The sequence below is a fragment of the Cupressus sempervirens genome, chromosome 4, assembly GCF_028749045.1.
Source record: "Cupressus sempervirens isolate cs-2001-9-10 chromosome 4, ASM2874904v1, whole genome shotgun sequence".
NCBI lineage: Eukaryota > Viridiplantae > Streptophyta > Pinopsida > Cupressales > Cupressaceae > Cupressus > Cupressus sempervirens.
The window spans coordinates 503,417,506-503,439,770 of NC_143121.1; positions in this window are offsets into that span (position 1 = coordinate 503,417,506).

Sequence of the window (22,265 nt, forward strand, 5' to 3'; positions counted from 1 at the left end):
TTATTTACTTAGTTCATGTCGAACAAGTAGTGCATGTTAAGCACAACATGTATATTATAGAGCATGTCGAGTTCACAGTGAGTGTCGAGCCACTCACGTGCCAAGTCACTCAAGTGCCAAGCAGACAGTGTATGCTGAGTGATTTAGGAGCTGAGTAAATAGTGGACACCGAGTGATATAGATGCCAAGTCATAGTATAAAGATTAGTGTATATCAAGCATCAAAGACTTTAGGTGCCGAGTAAGGCAGTTTTGACATATTTGTTTGTAATGACATAACCAATTATGTAAACCATTTTTTAGCCGACTTAAGGATGAACTATGATATTTTGGAGATAAGGATGAACCTTAAGTTGGATTCCCAATGCAATTACATGCAACTAATCAGGAAATGGGAAGGATTAAGTGGAAAAATGGATGAATCTTAGTCGTATATTCATACCTAACCTTAAGTTACCAAAGTCTTCTTAAGGAGGACAAACCCTAAACTCTCTAGTGAGTGTGTAAGGTGTTGAAATAGAGTATAGAGAAGTTTGCATGTGCAAATAGAGCATTCATGGTGGCTAAGGAGTTATGAAGTGAGACAACATTGTAGAATTAGTTTGAGCAAAACAAAGGAAAGAAGATAGTATATAGGAAAGAGACATCTGATCAAGAAGGATCAAGAAGACATCAGTTTAGAGGTGATTTGTTATTAAGCAAACAAGTGCTAACCGAAGGATTAATGCTGAGACACTTTAACAAGTGATTTCAGTCAAAATATCTTAACAAAGTAGTCCTAATGGGCTATATTGAAATCCTTTACCAGGGTGCTTAATTGTAATTTAAAGTCGTTTAGCAAGGCACATTTCTAACAGGGTGCTTAATTGTAATTTAAAGTTGTTTAGCAAGGCACATTTCTAACAGGGTGTTGAAATCCTTTAACAGGGTGGGACCTAGCAGTCTTTGTAAGCCTTTACAGGGCAGACATTTCACAAGTAGATCATGTCTAATGATCAAAATATTGTAACCTTCATTGGATATACTTTATTACTGCAGTAGTGAAGATTTTTGGGTGTCGTCCCCACCCCAGTTTTACCTTTTCACTTAGAGGGTTTTTGGGAAATCATATCTGGTGTCTTATGTGTGTGAATAATTACTTGCTTACATGTTTTAGATGTACATGCTTTACATGTTATTTTGATTTACACATTGAATGTATGATATGGATGTGTGGTGAAAGTTTTATGGGTCCAAGTTTAAACTGTTGATTCACACCCCCCCTCTCAGAAGTTTACCTTTCCTATTGTAATTCCAATAGAATTATCTATGATTATGAATCAAATTGGAATGAAGTATTAGACAATACATGCATATCCCAATGATCACATTCTATATCATAAACAACATGAATTTGTAACAGAATGCCTTGATTTTCATATTAGTAGATATCGATCAAATCAAATAACAAAAAGGGTATCTCACAAGGTTCTTCAATACATTCCCATTATTCCACTTCTTGAACAATTATTCAAGTGCACTATCTTGGCATAATTTATGGATTACCATGTATGCAATAGAAGTCAAGATGACATTATATGAATGCCTATGGATAGTTTTATATTCAAAGAGATAGAAAAAGCATGGCCACACTTTAAAGAAACTCGTAATCTCAAGCTTTCATTAGTAGCAGATAGTGTCTATCCATTTGGAGACATGAGATCTATTTACTCAATGTGGTTTATTTTTGTTATTAATAATAAAATTCCTCCTTGGATGTTCATAAAGAGGGAGCACATAATGTTGTCAATGATTGTACCAATTATTTATTTATTTAATAGTTATCTAAATTAATTTATAAATAGTGCATGAAAATGGTCATAATAATTATGTAATGTTTTTGTTCATTCAATTACTAGGTAAGTACCAAGTTAAAGATATGAACGCGTATATTGAGCCCCTTATTGACACGTTGTTGAAGTTATGAAATGGGGTCACTATGTATGACATCTCTAGATCAATAGGACAAAGACAATTTCAATTTCATCCAATGCTTATATGGACAATACATGATGTCCCTGGGATAACTCATTTGTGTGGTTGTTATATTATTAAGGTCACATATTTTTGGTCTATTATAGTATTTACACATTATTGTTGTATACTTAAGTTGTGCACGATAATTTTACATGATTCAATTGTACATGATCTTTTAGGTTTTTAGACAAAGGGAAAATTCACATGTCAAGTTTGTGGTCTGAAGATAAAATCTTGTCATTCAAGAAATTTAGGAAAGTAGGTGTTTGATGAGTTTAAGCACTATCTTCACAATAATCATAAGTATCAAATTATTGAAAAACATCTTTTTAATGGGAAAGAAGAAACAACATCAAGGCCACAAAGAATGAAACCTCATTTATGGAAGTTGGAATGCGATCGACTAAATTATCAAGGTAATGTCCAGTTTGTGGTCTAAAGTTCAAAATTTATATTTTGATGTTGTCTTTTATTTAGTAATGATGTAATTGATGCTCATGAAGGTCATCAAGGCATCAATGACCCACTTTCTAGAGGAATAAAAAGTTATCATAGTCAATTTAGTAGGTTACCATACTACAAGGATCTCCAAATCGTACATTTATTTGATGCATGCATATTGGAAAGAATGTAACAGAGACACTATGGAAAATATTGGATGGAAGGTGTGATAAAGAAAAAATTGCCAAAATTTGTAATGACATTAATGAATGCAATCATGTACTGAAAGATTTTATTGAATCAAATAGCAATGGAGACTGCATAAATACGAGTGCCCTTCCTTGGTTATTGATAGGGCAACAAAGTGATGCATTATAAGAATTCATAAAAAACATAAATTCCCATAGGATTTTCTACAAATATAAGAAGTCTTGTATCGAAGAAAGGTGATTTTGGGCCAAGGTTGAAAACATGTGATCTTACTATCCTGCACTTTCTCATCCTAATGATGGATCATGTAGTGTGATCCAAAATGTTGATGATAAACAAACACACACAATCGAATCCAGAAAACTTAGTACTTTACAAATCAATTGTGAAAATCTGTTACTGTTAAGGCAAGTCATATTATCTATTTACAATATATTTGTAAAATTTCACATACTACCTATTGTAATATTTCATAATATAATTGAAAAGATCACTTTTTAATAATTGCAGTATCTCCTACCTCTATCCCTCTCACACCAATTTGACAATAGTATTGAATAAGTTATATATGATCTTGAAAAATACATGAGGTTAGAAGTGTTATTTCTTAGATTTGTTGCACATATATTATATTTACAACTTGCTTTACCTTTTATGTAATCTACTGTATATTTTTATCTAAAATTTTGTTTACATGTTCTTGTGTATTGAATCTCTTTTAGGTGGTTATCATCTAAACAAATTGATAAAAAAAGATATAAAATATTGAAAAAAAAAATTCCACAACTTATGTGTGAAATGCAAAAGTGTCTACCTTCAACTTTTCTCAATGTTCAAGAACACTACCTCATACATCAAGTTGAGGAGATTGAATTTATGTGGACCTATACAAACTAGGTCAATGTGGATGGTTAAGAGACATATGAAATTTATAAAAGGTTTGGTTTGACAAAGAGCACATCCTAAGGGTTCTATGGTAGAGGGATTTATGGTATACCGGACCATGGTGTACATTAGTGAATATCTTTCCAAGTTTGCATCAAAGATCAATATAGATCACATTTAGGATCTCAACTCCATTAACATAATCGAAGGAGAGTAGTTGACGGAGAAATGTAGATTGAGAAAAGTGTGAGGTAATTGTAAGGTGCTATTTTAGTTAATTAATTCTTATCCATCATCAATATAATTTGTTTCTAATTGGTCTAGTTTTTTTTTTTTTTTTTTTAATAGTTGGTCATGAGTGGGATGCACTACATTTGTAGATTGCAAACAATCTTGATTGGATGATAGTATGGATTCAATAGTCTCAAGAAAATGTTCCTTCATTAAAATGGTGTTGTACCATTAGTTAAAGAAGCTCATTGTAATGGAGATTCCAATGTTACACCAATGGTACTTGATCTAGCATATGGCTTAAGAGATAGAAAGGTATGTAGAAGATTACTAATCATGACCCATAAGTTTAATATCAACTCATAGATCGATGCAAATAATCTTGAAATGTTTGAATGATTATAGATCAAACACCACAAAGCTATGTACTACCATGGTCGTAAATTTTGTATAAAAAAGTTAGACAAAATGAAGAAAACTTGTGATTTTGGGACAAGTGCAATCTTCAAGGTCACCAATATTTTATCTATAAATGACATACATCCTCAAAAATCTAAAAATTGATACAATGGCATTTTGGATGTTTATACTTGAGTGTGACTTTAATTCATTCAAATTAGTTTTATTTGTTATCAAATGGTACAAGCTATGGCTGAATCAAAATGATTCTGATAGGACTATTATTGAACATGATAGCGGATTTATAATGATTAATACAAGATCATTTGAGCTCATTGAAGATGAGCCTTATGTTCTTCTAAGCCAATATGAGCAAGTGTTTTACTTTGGCATCCCACATAAATCGGGTTGGTCATTTTTTGTTAGACATGATCCAAGAGGAAGGCTAGTAAAGTATAATGTAATGAAAGATGAAGATATTGAAGAATCAAAAGATTAAGTATTAGATGATCATGAATTATTATTACACAATAATGAAGAAGAAGAAGAAGAAGAAGAATTTGGCAATGTTCACGATGGTGGTGGTGATGATGATGATGACGATCATGATAATGTTGGTGAAGAAAGTGATGATCAAGGTGATGATGGTCATGATGATGTTCATGATAATGGTGATGAAGATGATGATGATGGCAATGAAGATGGTGGTGGTGACGATGATGATCAAAGTGACAAGTACAATGATGATGATGATGATGATGATATGGATGAAGATGATGATCAATAAATGTCTGTCAACATATGATCCATGTCAAGTATGATGGGGTCATGATTTATTTATAGAAATTTGTTTGATTTTTATGTTTGTATAATTAAGTTATTATGAGTTGAACTTTACTATCATGCAGTATATACAATGATATTGCATAACTACCACACATAAATTAGAGGTAAGGAATTAAAAAATATACAAATTTTGATGATGCATCGTGTAATTTTTGTCTTCTATGTAATTTGTAGTATATAGAGCATTGTAAGTAGACAACTTTTTATTGATTATAATATGAGTGAATTTGATTGAGGTGACCAAATTTTTCTTTCAAAACCATATGTGCGAATATAAACATTAAGTACATCATGTCCAATATTTTGTAGATATACACATTAATTAGACCAAATTTTTGGTTAACTTAAGATAAATGATTTACATGTGTAGGCTATTCAATGCATTTGACCAAGATCTTGCATAGCCACATGGATTGATAAGTATAAGTCAATAGACCTTATAGATATAATTTTTTATTTGAATATCTTCTCTTTACCATCAACATCAACTTTAGTCCTAGTATGTCTCTCATTTTATGGAATGTAGGTATCACGAGATAGATATTTGTCTGATCTATCTTCCTCAAGTGCAAAAAATGTGGGAATAAAAGACAAAAGTGAGACATCTAGTAGGTCTAAAATAGAGAGATCAACTATAGGTCAAAAGATTAGAATAAAATTCAATAAATGAATGTTATTTTTTCTTGTTGAGTGGGGGTCATGTTCTTATGATAATGAGGGCAAAGGCAATAGGAAGGTTCCCTTAAGGTGCACACATCTTTAGAAAGAATGGGTACCTAAGGAACTACCTCTAGCTAACATTGATTTTTCTGTTAATGAAAGGATATATCGCATAGCTCTATCTTCATTACATGGTTTGGGACTATTTTCCATGGATGGTATAAGGTTCAGTTACAATAAAGTTGTTGAATTGATGGAGTATGTATAACCTTGTTACAATTACAACAATTGGATGTGGATTGTGCAATAAAAAAAAAGTATGCTTAGGTATGCATTGTCACCAAATTATATACAATGCAAAGAAAATGAGAAAAGTAAAAGGATCACTATGTATATTGATGGAAATCCAAAAGCAACAGGGAATGTTGTAGGATTTATAAATAGTCTCAACCTATGTTAACTAACAAGTGGTCGAATTATATATTCAAGGCACACGAGGGAAATCGTGTTTTTGTATGTGATAAAATCAATAAGTGCAGAGGAAGAGCTTCTGAAAGATTACAAATTAAATTGTGTAGATACAAAAAAAACTCCCTATCATGGGGCTGGTAAGTATAACATTTAAACCAATTGCCTCCAATTAATATTGACTCCAATATACAATCTACTATTTTATGAAGAATTTATTTTGTAAGTCTATTACTTTCATTTCATTGTTGATTTCTAAGAATTACTAATTTTTTTCATAGGGTGACATGGATACACCACAATGCACATGTGGGGATCGACTCACATACCTTCTTTAGTGAAGGTAAACCTTAATTATTGTAATTGTACAAATTATATAGAAATAATTATTGTATTATTATGTTCTTTTCTTTATAGATTTGGAGTTATTTTGATGGAATTTTACTAATATTGATGTCACAACTTGATACTTATTGATAGGAAAAGTGAAAATGATAGCAGATCAAATGTGATTTGAAATATAGGTGTCATTTCTAAATGACATCTGGTGTAGTGAAGACCACATATTCATAGCCCGTAAACTCATACAAAATTATAGTGATGAAATTCTTAACATTATCCTTGAGAGAAACATAACTGAGGAGATAGAGCCACTGAAAAAGAGTGTTCAACAAGATCGAGTCATTCCATAGTAGGGCCCCCTCAGTCCAGTGGGATGGGTAAGAATCCGAGTGGTGATTGTATATGAGAAGCCCAATACTATTGTCATGATCAAGTGAGTGGGGTGGCGGGCTGGGGGTACATACCATGCTCCCAGTCAGTATCATCTCCTTGCATCAGCATCACCAATTCTAGTAGCATCATAAGCAGTAATTAATCTTAAGCAATAATGAAAGTTCAATAGATGTTTATATTTTATAGTATCTTATGGATCATAATCTAAAATATTATGTATTCTTCTATAGGATTTTCTGACACCTACAAGATCGCATGGTCAATATGGTGAGGGTTGTAGCACACAACCTTCATGTAAGTAACACTTTCTCTTTACAACATTATAACACTTAACTTTGATCTTTATCCATTACAAATGAAAACAAACAATGTTTCAAATGTCTTTGCTAACAATGTGGCTTGCTCCTTTGGACTTTTTATGCTCCAAAGTCCATAAAACAACTCCTATGAGAAGAAAGAATGCAAAAGTTGTATACATTGTGAAACAATATGAGCAATAACAAAAGATTGTGGCCCTACTAGTGCAACATTGTTTGTTTTCATCAACATTATAACACTTAACTTTTATTTTTGGATGCTTCTAGCTAGTATCCCATTTGATCTTTATCCATTGCAAATGTCTTTGCTAACAATGTATTCTTCAACTTATGATGAAGTGTGGATGCCTCTTTTGGTCATCACTCTGATATTACTGAGTGCATCATTGACAACAAGGAGCTTGCAAACAACTTTGACTATGCCAGGTACAACTGGTAAAACCTTGTTTTCCTATATTTTGTAATGTGCTAATCATGCATTTTTTTTTTTTGTTGGGTGGATCTTATACTCATGGACCTATTTTGTACACCAAGAGATAGACCTTCAATTGATAGAACAATAGAGACCATTCTTATTGAAGATGAACCATTTCTTGGAGTAGCCCATGTGACTAGTACTGGTTCATTTGCAAGGACATTATTGCTAAACAAGAAAACTATGTTTCTGTTAAAACTACAAAAGCTTCCAGGTGCTCAAAAATTGTAATTATTTGCAGTGTAATTATATTTTACTTAGACATAACTCATTTTGGACTAATAATCCTATGATGTTTTTGTAGGAAATGATGTTTTCTTTGATCATCTTTTTGATATGGCATTGAATCTATTTGGACCCGCCATACGTAAAAGGTACGTAGTTTCATAACATTACTACAATACTTTTCTTTTCTTCCATTTATTGTACTATATTAAAGTTATTGATCTAATAATTTTATTTTATTTTTAAAGGTGGAATGAACAGGGTCCTGAATTAAAAAATCAGCTCATTATATCTTTTGAGGACCTTTTTTGGAAAATAAATAAATTTGACACTACCTTACTTCTCAAAAGAGCATCCAAACATATAAATATTGTAAGGGACCAATATAAAAGGGGTCTAAAGGATAACCTAGAGTATGATTGTCCTCCTATGATTCCACCAATAGAGTGGAATGAAATAATAGAAGATGCAAAAGAGATAAGGCTAGATATAATAAAGAAAATGAATCAAAAAAAGGCACAAGAAGGTATGTCATGGTAGTATTAAGTATAATGTAATTATGCAATAATTAGTGATCTCTAAAAATATATAATCTAACATGTTTCAACCTTTTCATAGACTTCAGGACACATCAAAGGCTACAAAAGTGAGACTACAAAAGGTTGGCCAATACAAACTTGTCTCTAGTGGCTATATAAATCATCAATCTCAACTTGTAAGTAGCAACAATGGAATTTCATATAATTTTTTAATATAATGTTGCAAATAATTTTGTTTAATCAAATCATACATGCAAAATTGATGATATTAAGCCAAAAATACAGGGCACATAATTCAATGTAGAGCGCACGAATGAAAATAAAAAAATTGCCTTGAAGGAAGGTTGTAAAGTCATGGTTGCATGCCTATGCTAAGAATCTGAAAGCCATACCCAAGAATACGACGCACCAGATGAGACATCGGTAAATTATTCAAATGAAAAGTAAATCAAATTTAATAGTTTAGAAATTTCTTTTTTGGTGTTAGTTTCCAACATAAATTGACTGCATAACAATGTGCATATCCTATCATGGAACCTATACATGATAAAGGCCATGTTGTGCATCATAGTGGTGGAGGTATTAATTTTCTGTTGGAAATTAATTATGCAATTATGAATACAATTTAACATCTTCAATTGCAATTTGATGTGTAACATTTTTTTGTATATTTTAGAGCATGTTGAGCATCATGGTGAAGGAGTGGAGCATGTTCCAAGTGTTCAACATGTTGAGGCGGCAAGATCAAAATGTTATTGTACATGATGTGGCATTTTTAGGTAAGAAAAATGAATGTTATGTTCCATTGGTTAATTAAATACTTGTAACAGTTAAAAAAAAGAAAAAAGAGTATGCTATTTTAACTCATTTACTTGTTATTGCAACAGAGCCTCATTTAGTGCAGCAACCTCCTACTCCTTAAAAAAAGAGGAGGCATCATAATTTGGCATAAAATGTGCCACAAGAGGAGGAGAAGTAGGAATATATTGATGCTCCTATCAGCCTTTACCTTAAGAAAGCTAAGAAAAAATAAAAAGAAGAAATGTTTTTTAAAAAAGGCTCTTTGATAAACCTTGCTTGATAAACTTTGTTGGATAATGAAAGAATGTTGTTTTAAGTAATTAAATATGAATGTTTCATATTAATATATATTTTTATGTAATGTTAATGAATATTGCTATGTGTTAATGAAGTCTTGATTAGTATTGTGTAGTAATAAATTTTATATCATATTAATGAATGATATGTGATTGTATTGATTGAATGTTATAGTTCATAAATGGATGAATGAATGAATGAAGTACGTAATTAGATGATAATGGGAAATTTAGATTGATGTTAGGGGAGGGAGGTGAGGCTAGATGATCTTCCACCTTCATGTGGTTGACCTTGTTAAGTAGAGAATATTAAAGTATTCTTGAAACCAAGTGAAGATCAAACTAACATACCTTTATTAATTAATCAATTTCATTCAACAACTTTAACACTTTCCTCATTTTGGTCTTGCATATGGATCTAGGGCTGATATTGAAACAACTATTTTACATGCAGGATGTGGTTGTTGGCAGTAATCAAATGACAATAACGGTGAGTAGATCAGTATGAATTTTACTTTGTTTGATTATTTTGATTAGGGTTTCATTTTATTTATAGATGGTGCAAATATAAGATCCACATAAAAAAGTACAAATATAGTACTATTTAACCACTACATTAAATTTTGATGAGCAGATCAGTATGAATTTTACTTTATTCGATTGTTTCATTTTATTTATGGTTGGTGCAAATACAAGATCCACATAAAATTAGTACAAATATAGTAGTTTTCTTGTTTCTTTGTAATAGTTTTGATTATTTTCTTTGAAGAATATTACTTAATCCTTTTTATATCCCTTAGGTAAGCATCCATATCTCCCTATTAAAAAAAACTATTGAAGAAAATAACCATTGAGAAAAGTAGGGTTGTATTGAAAAATTTGTTCCATGATTTCCAACACTTAGAATGTAGGACTATAAATAGTAATAGCATAAATAAAGTATGTCTAGACTCAAATTTAATTCAAAAGTTCCCCCAATAGGTGCTAGATTCTTTTGATATCTCTAGGAACATAAATGATGTAGAGCATCCTGCCATGATGTTGAGCACCTTTACAAAGTCCAACACAATACATATCCTACTCAGGTAAGGACTTAACCATTTGGACTCTCCTAGACATTTAACCCTCAATACCTTCTAATGGTCACAAATTCTCAACAAAAAAATTATTCTTTCACTATGATGTAGGATTGAATTTTTTCCTATGCACTGTGTAGGACAACCTTGTCACTATGTGACTTTGACACAACCTTGTGAAGTCCACCATGCTAGAAATTTGTACCACATGAGAATAAACCTACAAAATAATCATACTTAGTATAAAAAACCAAAGCAATACCTTCATACTAGCATAGGTTTTCCCTATACACATGCTTGGAATAGTTTTCACACGACTCTTCATTCTTATGTTGTCCTCATCTTCAGATTCCTCAAGCCTAGATAACCCTACCCCTGTCACCAACTTCTAATCATCATTGTGCCATATTTTTTAGCCTTTCACCATTCCCTTAGTGTCTACCTTGTTATTCTTATCCTTGACTATCCCTATGAAAAAAAATTTGCCCATTATTCAAGGGACATAAAATGGTACCAACTACTATCACTCTTTCTTCATCAAGCTTTGCTTCCTCTTTGTCTTCACCAGAAACTTCATTCTTTACCATTTTCCTCCACCCTTGAACCTCTTTATCATGAGATTCACTCTTCCCCTTAAAACCTATCAGTTTTCTCCTTCTCTCTTGTCCTTTGAATTGGTATGGGAGCACCAAGGTCACAACAACAATCATGGAGAGAACCAGGATTACTGATGGATTCTTGGGAGGGGTGAAAATCAAATGGCCTTAAAAGGTCATTAAAACATATAATGAGACCAATCATGGTCATTTAATTTGGTTTTGATCATATGTGGATCAGATTGTAGCCCAATCTTAATTGTAAGCCTTAAAGGCATCAATAAGCCTAAAAGATACCTATGGGTCACTAGGAATAGATTATGGGTTGAACCTAGGTTAGGGATTTGGGAAGATGACCTATAAGGTTCTATAATGATGAAATATGGCTAGTAAAGTCTTTGAATGATGTTAAAAGCACTAAGGGTGTAATACTTTGTAAATTGCCTATAAATTGGCTATATAAACCAAGTAGAGCTTAATTGAAGTTAGTAGGGGTTAATAGTAAAGGTTTATAAGTTGGTTTTGGTTTTAAAGGTTATCCCTAAACCTTATATAAATATTTAAAGGGAATTGGATGTTGAGTTTTTCAGTTGACAACTTTTTTTTTCAACTTGACAACAATTACTTGTTTTATGTTAGCAACATTCAGTTAAGACTATTTAGGGGATAGTTGAAAGGTAGTTAGAGTTAGTTGAATGGATACTCTAAGTTGTTTAGAGAGTTAATGGGCCTTGGAAGGGGATCCATGAAAGAGAGTAGATTGGAGATGAAAGGACTTGAATTTGTAATTTCTTTCAATCAATAAAAAAAAATTAATTCTCTGAAAATCTGGAACTCACTGTCCCATGGGTATTATTGGAATAATAGAGAAGCCTTTTTGTGATATAGTATGTGATCTTGGCTTGTATTGATATTGGAACATTTTCCTAGCATTGGTTTCACTTGGTTATGAAACTAGTTCATATTTTTGTTGTTTAAAGACATGGTAAGGCATCTTTACCAATGATTGTGACTGGTTGAGGGTACAGTCAATATTTTTCATTATTCAGGGCATAGTCGCTATGACTGTGACTAGTTAAGGGTACCAGTATTGGCTGGAAGATACTCGATGAAGGGAATGGGTATGTGATAGCTTAAATGGACTATATGGATGCATTGTAAGGTGTTTGAACTAGTGCTGTGGTTGAGAGTTGCAGGAAAGGTTGATTTCTACAAAAGCCTTGGTTTGTAGCCCAAATAGTGAGGGTTTACTGAATGAGAGTGTAGATGGGTGAGTATGGAAAACTAAGTTGAAAAATGGTTATCTTTTATCCTTTGTAAAGATAGTTTTGGGTTATGGACTCCTAGAGATTAGTGGATGATAGAGTTACTTATTTGGGCAAGGGCTAATTAGGCCTAATTGAAGGGTTAGGGGGTTAAGGAAGTGTTCACCAGTTAGGTCATAAAAGTATGAGAATAATATCAACTTAATAACTCTAAAAAGGGTATTTGAAAGTTTAAAAAACTTGATAGGTTGTTTGGGGGTTTTGGGAGAGAATTGTTGATTTTAGTGTTGGAAGGACTACTAGGCAGGCTTAGAAAGGCTGTAGAAGAGAAAGGGTTGAAGATGAGTGGATAGGAGTGAATGGGAAGTAATAACATGGAAAATATACCATGTTGAGATGATATAGGGTGTTAGGATCAAGGTGTGAATCCCTGTTGGAGTTTTGGTACGGTGGAGGCACTAGATGTACTAGGTGGCCTAGGAGGGTATTGGTGCTTGGAGAGATGGGAAAAAAGAAAAGTGTTAGTAAACTCATTATCATGGTTGTGGGAGTGACTTAAAAAGTCAGAGAACTCCATTTGATCTTTGAGTAGGACTGATTCATTGAATTGATTCTAGGTTTCTTGTTGAATCCTTGAGTTTAATTAGTTTACTTAAGGTGACAACGAAGGACTCTACATCATAGATGGGCCATATACCTTTGAATCAGAATTCTTGATGGTTTCTTGCTCCAAAACACCATCACTCCTCCTCAAACAATTCTATACTTTCTCATTTTCTTCATGTTCCTTATACCTTAGAAACTCTCTTCTTCTCATCAACCATGGCATTGACATTCCCCATGCCATCCTATCATCCTGCAATGAACTCATAAAAATTTCTTTCCCATTCTTGTTAATAACATAAGTATTTTCTCTGCCATCATACAAGGCATTAACATCAACTTTCCATACTCTACCCAAGATTACATGACATTTACTCAAGGGCATAACATCACATAGAACAATATCACAATATGAACCAATACTGAAAGAAACATATTCTTGTTCTTTGACATCGATCCACTAATCATCATTCATTCCATACACTCTATGAGGTGTACTATGCATTATCTTATCTATATTCAACTTGCCAAACATTTCATCTGAAACAATATTAGTAATGGAACCACTAGAAATAACAACCTTGCATACCTTACCCCTGCATTTGCATTGTATCTTGAATATGGATGAACTTTGAATGCACCTTGCATACATATTTTCTTCCATGATGACTATTGTACCTGCTATCAAATCTCCTTGCAATTAGCAACCTCTAACTCACCTTCAATTCAATCTATACTTATATAGAAAATAATTTCATATAAATAGCTAAGTTTTGTATCTAAATAATGTAGGGAGCCATGAAAGGATTTTTTGGATTCACAAACAACGATCTTGCAAGCCTTGTAAAGAAAGTTGCAATGCTTAGTCATGTTACTTATCTAGATCATGTTACATACATCAACACAAGTTGTAGAATCATCTATTGAATATCAATACAAATTTATGACTACAATACAATACAAATTTATGAATATCAATATTACATTTTAATTCTCTCTTTTATGCTGATTTAATCATTCTTTAAATCACATTTGGGATTTTCCATTTATTTTAGGAGAACTAATAGCTAGGGATTTGAGGCTATGGATCTGTAGATTCTTCCAGGAGTTCAAAAGATGTTGATCTTTAATTACTGGTGAGCATATAATAATTTTTGATATGTATTTCTAACTATTGAATATTTGAATTAATAGTATCCATTTGAAGTACACATTCACTAGTAAGGTGTTGCAGAGATAGTATTGGATTTGTACATCACATGGATAGACAATAGTGGTGTAATGTAAGAAATATTCTTCCAAGATTTTGTGTTGCTAATTATATTTGTAGTTCTCATAGACATAATTCTTTTTTAATATATATTATTTTCCTTGACCTTATAGCTTCGTCTATTCATTATTATTGTCTGAGGAATTCAAGAAAATTATTGACGTTATCATGCAGGATATGGCCTCCTATATTAGTCTTTCATGTACTCATTTTTACTGTTTGTGGTTCTCATAGAGTGGTTATGATTATAGTTGATGCATACTTGATCTCATCCAGTATTTTGTGCAACTTTGTTAGCTTATTAGTAGTGATTAGAATTCTATAAAATGTGCTTTTAGCTTGCCAAACAACCAAAATTTCATGGATAGATTTTGGTTTTATCACAATTCAAATTATTGGAGATTCAACACATTTATTGTGAGAAATTCTTCTTAAGAAGGCTCTACCTTCCTCAATAGATGAAATGCCAAAACTCCATAATTCTATATTAATATGACTTAGCCCTAAAAACAGTGACATAGTTCCCATGACTGTATGCAACTGAAGTCACCATCATTGTTGTATTTAGCAATGAAAGGAAAATTTGATAGATTTCTTGTGCTTTTTCTTCTTGATCTTTCTAATTGTAACTCAATCACTGTTTTCCCTTGCCCTTGCCTCAAATAGTCCATACATTTTTCAATAATGGAGAGTTTTGTTAGCTGATCTAGCACATAGGACCCTAAAAGCCTAAACTAGTCACTGGTTCTACACCAGTCTAATCCTCTATGTTTTCAACAATAAAAAAACATAGAAACATGAAAAATTACAACCTTAAACTAATAAACGTTTCTACATCCACCCAAATCAAAGATCACACTCAAACTATCTGTCGTTGTCTAGACTATACCCACAAACCCAGTGGCTTCCAAATTTATAGATAATTAAACTTTTATTGTTTAAAACTATTTCAAATTCATGCCATTACATATCAATATTTATCTCCCCTATCCAGTCACATGGATTTTTATGAAATAGACCCTAACTCTTCTAAAGACCAGCCAACTACTTCCTAACTGTCTCTATACCAGTCTAAATTGACTATTACCAACTAACTCATAGACCCTTACTACTAACCCCTGCTAACTCTAATTAAGCCTTTTTAGGCTCATATCGCCAATATAGGCATTTTACAACTTATTTTACTCTTAGCGCTTTTAACACCACTTAGAGGCTTTAATAGCCAAGTTGTTACATCATTTAAAACCATTACTGATCTTTCCCAATCCCCTAACCTAGAAGAAAACCATAATCCCTTCCTAGTGACCCCTAGGTACCTTAGCATTGCCATTAGGCTTAGATTTAGGATTGTGATTACAATAAGATCAACTTATGATCAAAATAGTATTAATGACCATGAACATTCTCATTACAAGTTTTATTGACCTTAGAAGGCCATTTGTCTTCAATTCCACCTAAGGATCCATCGGTGATCCTAATGGTCTTCATAACTCCTACTTGTGACTTTGGTGTTCCTGCACCAATTATGCATGTTATTAAGATTTAATACTTTGTTATACCCTTAAAAACAACTAAAACTTTCTAAGAGTACTTACATAAAGTTTTCTTACAATTCATGATGTTTCTACTATATCTAATACTCATTTGATTTAAGCATTATACACTAATGACTTACTAACTTCTAGAAAAAGGTGTTAAATGTTTATAGTCAATTTATTTTCTTATAATATTTTAAATACTTAGTAATATAATAGTAACATAATGCTAGCTAAAATCCAACCAAATTTTATTTTGGGTAAGTAAAATAAATTTATGCCCTGTGATCATATATCCATTGATTTCATCACTATATAGGTAATTGATCACTTTCATTTATTTCTTCTAATTTTCCTTTTTCCCTCTCATTTCTAACTTTGGATTTTTGCATGTGTTATGTATTTCATAATATTTTGTTTAGTAAGAGAAGGAAAAAATGGTGCAAGCCATAAATTCAAATAATGATATTCTTGCTAAGTATTTTTTTTCTTTGCAAAAGGTGTGTAGAGTTTAATATTTTTAGTTGTATTATTACATCGCTAGTGCTTATCTTTATAGAGTTTTCTAAAGAAATGGTGGCATACATTTAAATTGATAATAGTATGGAACCGATATGAAATAGTTTGAGTAGAATAGTAAGTTAGTAATGATATGGAACAGATAAATATGAAATGGTTTGATTAGAATAGAAACTCTTGTACTTTTAGAGTGTAGTTTTTCCCAAAGAAATTTACAATGGCCTTTTAATTTTGCTTCTTTTTGTGTGATCATCTAAAGTATTATTTTATTACTACAAGCTAGTGATTTCTAATTGTATCCTATCATCACTTACTCAATATCCAACTCAAAAGAGGTCTTTTTAATCACCTAAAAATGGTCATCTAGAGTATTAGCCCCCTTCTCAACATTTTGGCTAAATTAATTCATCATTTTCCTAAAACAAATTGTTAAAATCAATTAATTTGATTATAACCTATAGTTTGACTATACTATCCTAAGTCCACCATTTAGTTAAAAGAACATGTCCCCTTTTAATTAAATAAAAGACCCCTTTCTTCTAACCCACTCAATGTGCACACATTAAGTCCTATTTCTGATTTTACAAATTAAAGGAAAAGACTCTTTTATCTCACATGAAAAGTCAACTTTTTGTTTATTGATTGACTTCTATGTACACATGGATCAATCCTATTATCAAACTCCACCCTTGATCATCCATCATTTTGACCTTGATCTCTATCGTCTATATGAATTTAAAAGGAAGAGCTCTCTCCTTGTCAAAGGATCCACACTCTTGAGTATTGTTATGCTGCAAGTTTATCATTTGAATATTTGAAGAGCTTTGTGGAGAACTTCTAATTCTTGTCTAATTTCTATCATCCATGGCATCCTAGTGTAGTTGCATGTAGATTAACTTCTCTTTTGCAATAATCTAAGATCACATAGCATAACTAGGTTGGTCTTGTAACATATCTCATTTGTTTAATCTACTTACATTTGTTCATTTCATTCTTGAGTAGATTCATGCTTGCATTGCATATTTGAGGAATCCTTTTGTGGACACTTGCACTCTTGCATCCTATCTCAAAAAACCTCCCATTGCATGGTTTACTAGCAAAAAGAGTATCTCTAAGGCTCAGCTGAGAGCCTTTTTATGCTTGAAACATACTCTCTTTCACTTTGTGGATAGGGAGCTTTAAGCTAGCATTCAAGCATACTGAACTTGTGGAATCCCTTGGATAGAATGGTTTATAGTTTGACACAAATATAGCGTACATTTTTGGCACGCCATGGTGGGCACCAAAAATGTGTGTACAAAAAGTGTCACACTTCTATTAACCATTATTCTTGAAAATACCCATGAAAAAGGGCATCTCAAGAGGCAGCTTATAGCTTCTATCTATGATGTACAAAGGCTATGAGATGTGGCTTTCAAATGAACCAAACTATGTAACCCTTGCAAGGTGCATCATAGAATGAGAGGTTCAAAGAGTAGAAGCAAGAGTGTCAATATCCAAGAATCTAGAATAAAATGCAATGCAAATTGAAGTTATTCTAAATGAAATGCAAGCTAACAAAGAGAACTAAAATAAAGCATAAAAAAAACTAAGCTAAAAAGTATTCCATAATGTAATTAGAATGAGAGCTAAGCTAAAATGCAAAAATGTAAGAATGCTCCAAGTCTCCAAAATCACCAAGAACACCAGCAACATAACAATAGCATGAGAGACTAAGATTTTTGAACCAGGAGAGAGCTCTCCCTTTTAAAGAAAAATGGATAGTAGAGATTAAGAGGCAAGATGCATGTGATCAAGGGTGGAGTTTGAAAGTGGGAGTGATCCATGTCCACAAGAATTTCCACCAATCATGATGAAGAGGTCACTTTTGTCCCCCATGTGGGACAAAAATGTCTTTTATTTTATTTATAAAATAGGAATAATGCTTTATGTGTTTACACTTAGGATAAGTGGGAAGTGGGGATTTTTATTTTATTAAAAGGAAGACATGTCCTTTAATTAAATATAAACTTAGGATAAAGTTGTCACACCATCAGATAAAATCAAATAAATTGATTTTTGGAGATTTGATCAAGATTAGCCAATGGATAAATTAACCAAAAATTCTAGAAAGAGGGCTCATAGTCTAGATGACCATTTTTAGATGATTACATTTTCCCATATTTGACTAATGTGTGATTCGTCTAGAAATACATTATGTCAAAGAATGAAGAAGCCAAGATGATAGAGAGATCTGATTATGATGAATGAAGCAAAGAGAGATAGCAAATCCAGAATGCAAGTTTGATAGTGGTAGTATCGAACACTAGGATAGAGATGACATCATAACTCAAGAAGAGTACTAAAACCAAAGCAAGCAAAAAGATCAAGAGAAAATATATAGTTGTAGTAGAAAATAATTTGCAACAATAATAGCATATTACTGCCCCCTCAAGATTGAAATCAAAATGAGATAGAGGAGATGTAGAAATAAGTTAGATTTGATCAAATCTGAACAAAGAAATGTTCTTGATGATATATAAGAGATTAAGACCAAAGAGTGACCACCAAGAAATGAAGATATGCCCCAGTTTGACTAAGTTTGACCAAGAAAGATAAAGCATAAGAATTAGGTCAAAGAAAGAAGAAAGATGAAATAGAAATGAAAGAGAGGAGTGGAAGTGAGTAGAAATAATGAAGAACTTAAGAAAAGATGATTGCTCCAAAAAGATTCAAAGATTAAGTGTAATGCCTCGCCCGAAGATCCTTGAAAAAAAGGATTCAAATCAAGCCAAGATATTTTTTTTTTACAAGTATGAATGCACATGAAAAAATCATATAGGGATCACAACGATCGCAACAGAAGACTTCAACACAATCCCGACAACCAACGAATCTTCGAACGCCACTACCCAACTGACACACCCAAACAAAAGCCAACAAACCCCACAACAAGATGAGGGCACAAGAAATGACCACTCATCAAAAAAACATCAAGCTAGGGTAAAATGCAGAATCCCAAAATTTGGCTAAGCCTGAAATCTTGAAGCCTTGAAAATTGGCTAAGTCTGGATTTCTGAAGCCCTGAAATTTCCTAGAATCCATAACTTATCTCCGAGAGTTCTGAAACCTATCTCAAACGATTTGTCGCATATATTAAAATATATCTTAAGTATAAGGAATTAAATATACGTCAACTTCACAAAAATCGTGCGACACATTTTACTAAGGGAGGGCGACACTTCTCCCTTACTGAGTGCGACACTTCTCAAGAAGGCGTGCGATACTGGAAAAGTATCGTGCGACATTTCTCATAAAGTCATGCGACACTCTTCCAGTGTCGTACGACACTTCTCCAATAATGTGTGTGACACTTTATAGTATCGTACGACATTCTTTCTATGGGCATGCGATACTTTATCAGTGTTGCACAATGCTGGACAAATTTTGCCCCTAGAAAGTAAAAACACTTCCAAAACTCAAAAATGGGGAAAAACCAACAAAAGAACCTCCACACCGGGGAGTACCAGATCCACAAAGGCTCGAGGAATGAACACTCGAGTGCAAGAACAACATAGAATGAAGAACACCAAACCATCTAAACTACAACAACAAAGAACACACTGAAAATAAGCATTGCAGAGAATAAAAGCAACATCGCAATGCACAGAAATGCATCTCAGGAACAAAAAAACCAAACTAAGTACACAGTTCCTCCCAACCGTCAATAGCATCATAAGACCATCATGGGCCCTAGCCATCCCCCACGCGTAACATCCCAAGCTACCGATCAGATCGTCAGTACTGTCGTAATAGGGATGTCACTACTAAAACATGCAACAATATAAGCATAATAAAATCTAACATGCTAGTAGTAAAGCATAAAGATAATCCTACAGTAGATAACATCACCTATCACATGCTAAACAACAGTAAGCAACATATATACTACTAAATCAAATAACGTCATATAATCATATGCTAAACATCATGATAAAGAAATGCGTCACGTAAACTAACATCATCTAAACATGATATACAAGCATCCCAATGAAAGCATAAATCACAAGAAAGCATACTTTAGAACTTGAAGTACCAAGTGAAAACATCCAGCAATGGTCGCACTAGGATAAGAGATCATCTTTGTACACCAGTCCCTAGCAGTGGTGAAGGTAGCTACGCCTCCCAACCACGTGGCACCCATAGGTCCACACCCACCGTGCTGATGGAGATAATGATCCAACCACAAACACACAAAAGCACAACATCCAAGGCTAACACTCACGCCAGATAGTATGATGGTTGAACCAAGAACCTAAGACAATGCAAGGAGTAAAGGTCCTGGTCAGACACTCAAAAGGCTACTAAGTAGGGCCTGACATCATGGAGAGTCGCTTGGCATCGATAAGCCCAAGCTCGGATCTATGTAGCTCAACTCCCTCAACGGAAGGCCAATACACTGTGTAGCTCAACTCCCTCAACGAAAGGCCAATACACAAAAGTACCATTTTATTATCTTAAGTTTTATTACCAGTCACACATTTTATTTAGTTATCACTTATATAAAACTTCCTCTACCAACTAGAAAGTAGTCACCAGGTTACAGGATAGAAGTCCCCTCCATATGCTACCCTACCCTACCCATGCTCATCCTACAACAAGTGCCCATGGGCATGCATACTCCCATCCCAACCCTAATGATCATAACTTTCGACAAATCCACAAAAGATCGGGCCTTGCAAGTCACCCAACAAATGTACGTGCACCTACTCGTGTGTGGCGCACCACCATCATGAAGATCATAACACAAGGACAGGAATGAGAACATAATGCAAAGAAAACACCCAACTACAAGCAACACGAAAAGGACAGATTCTACATGAATCCCAAAGCCAATAAAACTGTACATCATTAAATCACTCAATCGGCCTCAATCTGAGAGTATGGATTCTACACGAATCCCAATGATGTAACAAGACCAAAAGTCATGAACTTACTCAACCGACCTTAATCCGAGAGTATGGATTCTACATGAATCCTAACGTTCACGAAACAAAAGCAAAGGTCCGAAAGAAACCATAACAGGTGTAAAATCACTCAACCGAACACAACGTTGAGAGTACGGATGCAACACGCATCCCAATGAAACATAAAAGTGCAAAAGTGGTCTGATTGATATCCAAACAGATCATCAAGGTCCACGACCCACATTGTGCTAAGAAAACTCGAGAAAACAAGGTGGCACACAAAACGAGGTAAAAACTCCAAAAATTTAGAAAACTTCAAAATTAAAACCCATTTGGCCTTTGGGTTCAAAAACCCCAAAAATTGAAAAATAAATGAAATTAGACACCGTATGCAAAAATGGCCAGCATAACGGCATAAAATCCCAAACCCTCATCTCAAAAAATAGAGAAATGTTCATACCTGCCCAACCGGGTAGAACTAGCATATAGAAATGGAGGGGAACACTAGTTCTCAGCCTCCAAACAAATGGCTACCAAAAATAGAAGCAGAAACGGAGCAGAAACAATAAAACGAGAAAGCCCTACCTCACAGCCAAAAGGGCAAAACGGGAATCTGAACCATAAAATAAATATCTCGCAGAAGTAGCTGAAAATCACGGCAATCCAAGGTTTCTTCGAGCTGGATCCAACGAGCCCAACCTCGCAACGATCCCACGCCCGTAGCTCCCACAACAAACAAAACAGTAAATCCTCATGAAGAGAATTTTGGGTTTTACTCTCCAACTTTCCAATTTGAAAGTGAGAAGTGAGGAATTAAATTCTTTTTTGGATACTTATTCACTTTTTGGGTGAATAATTAATTAGGGCATTTAACCAACCAATCCAGTTAAACCCTGAATCGACCCAAACGAA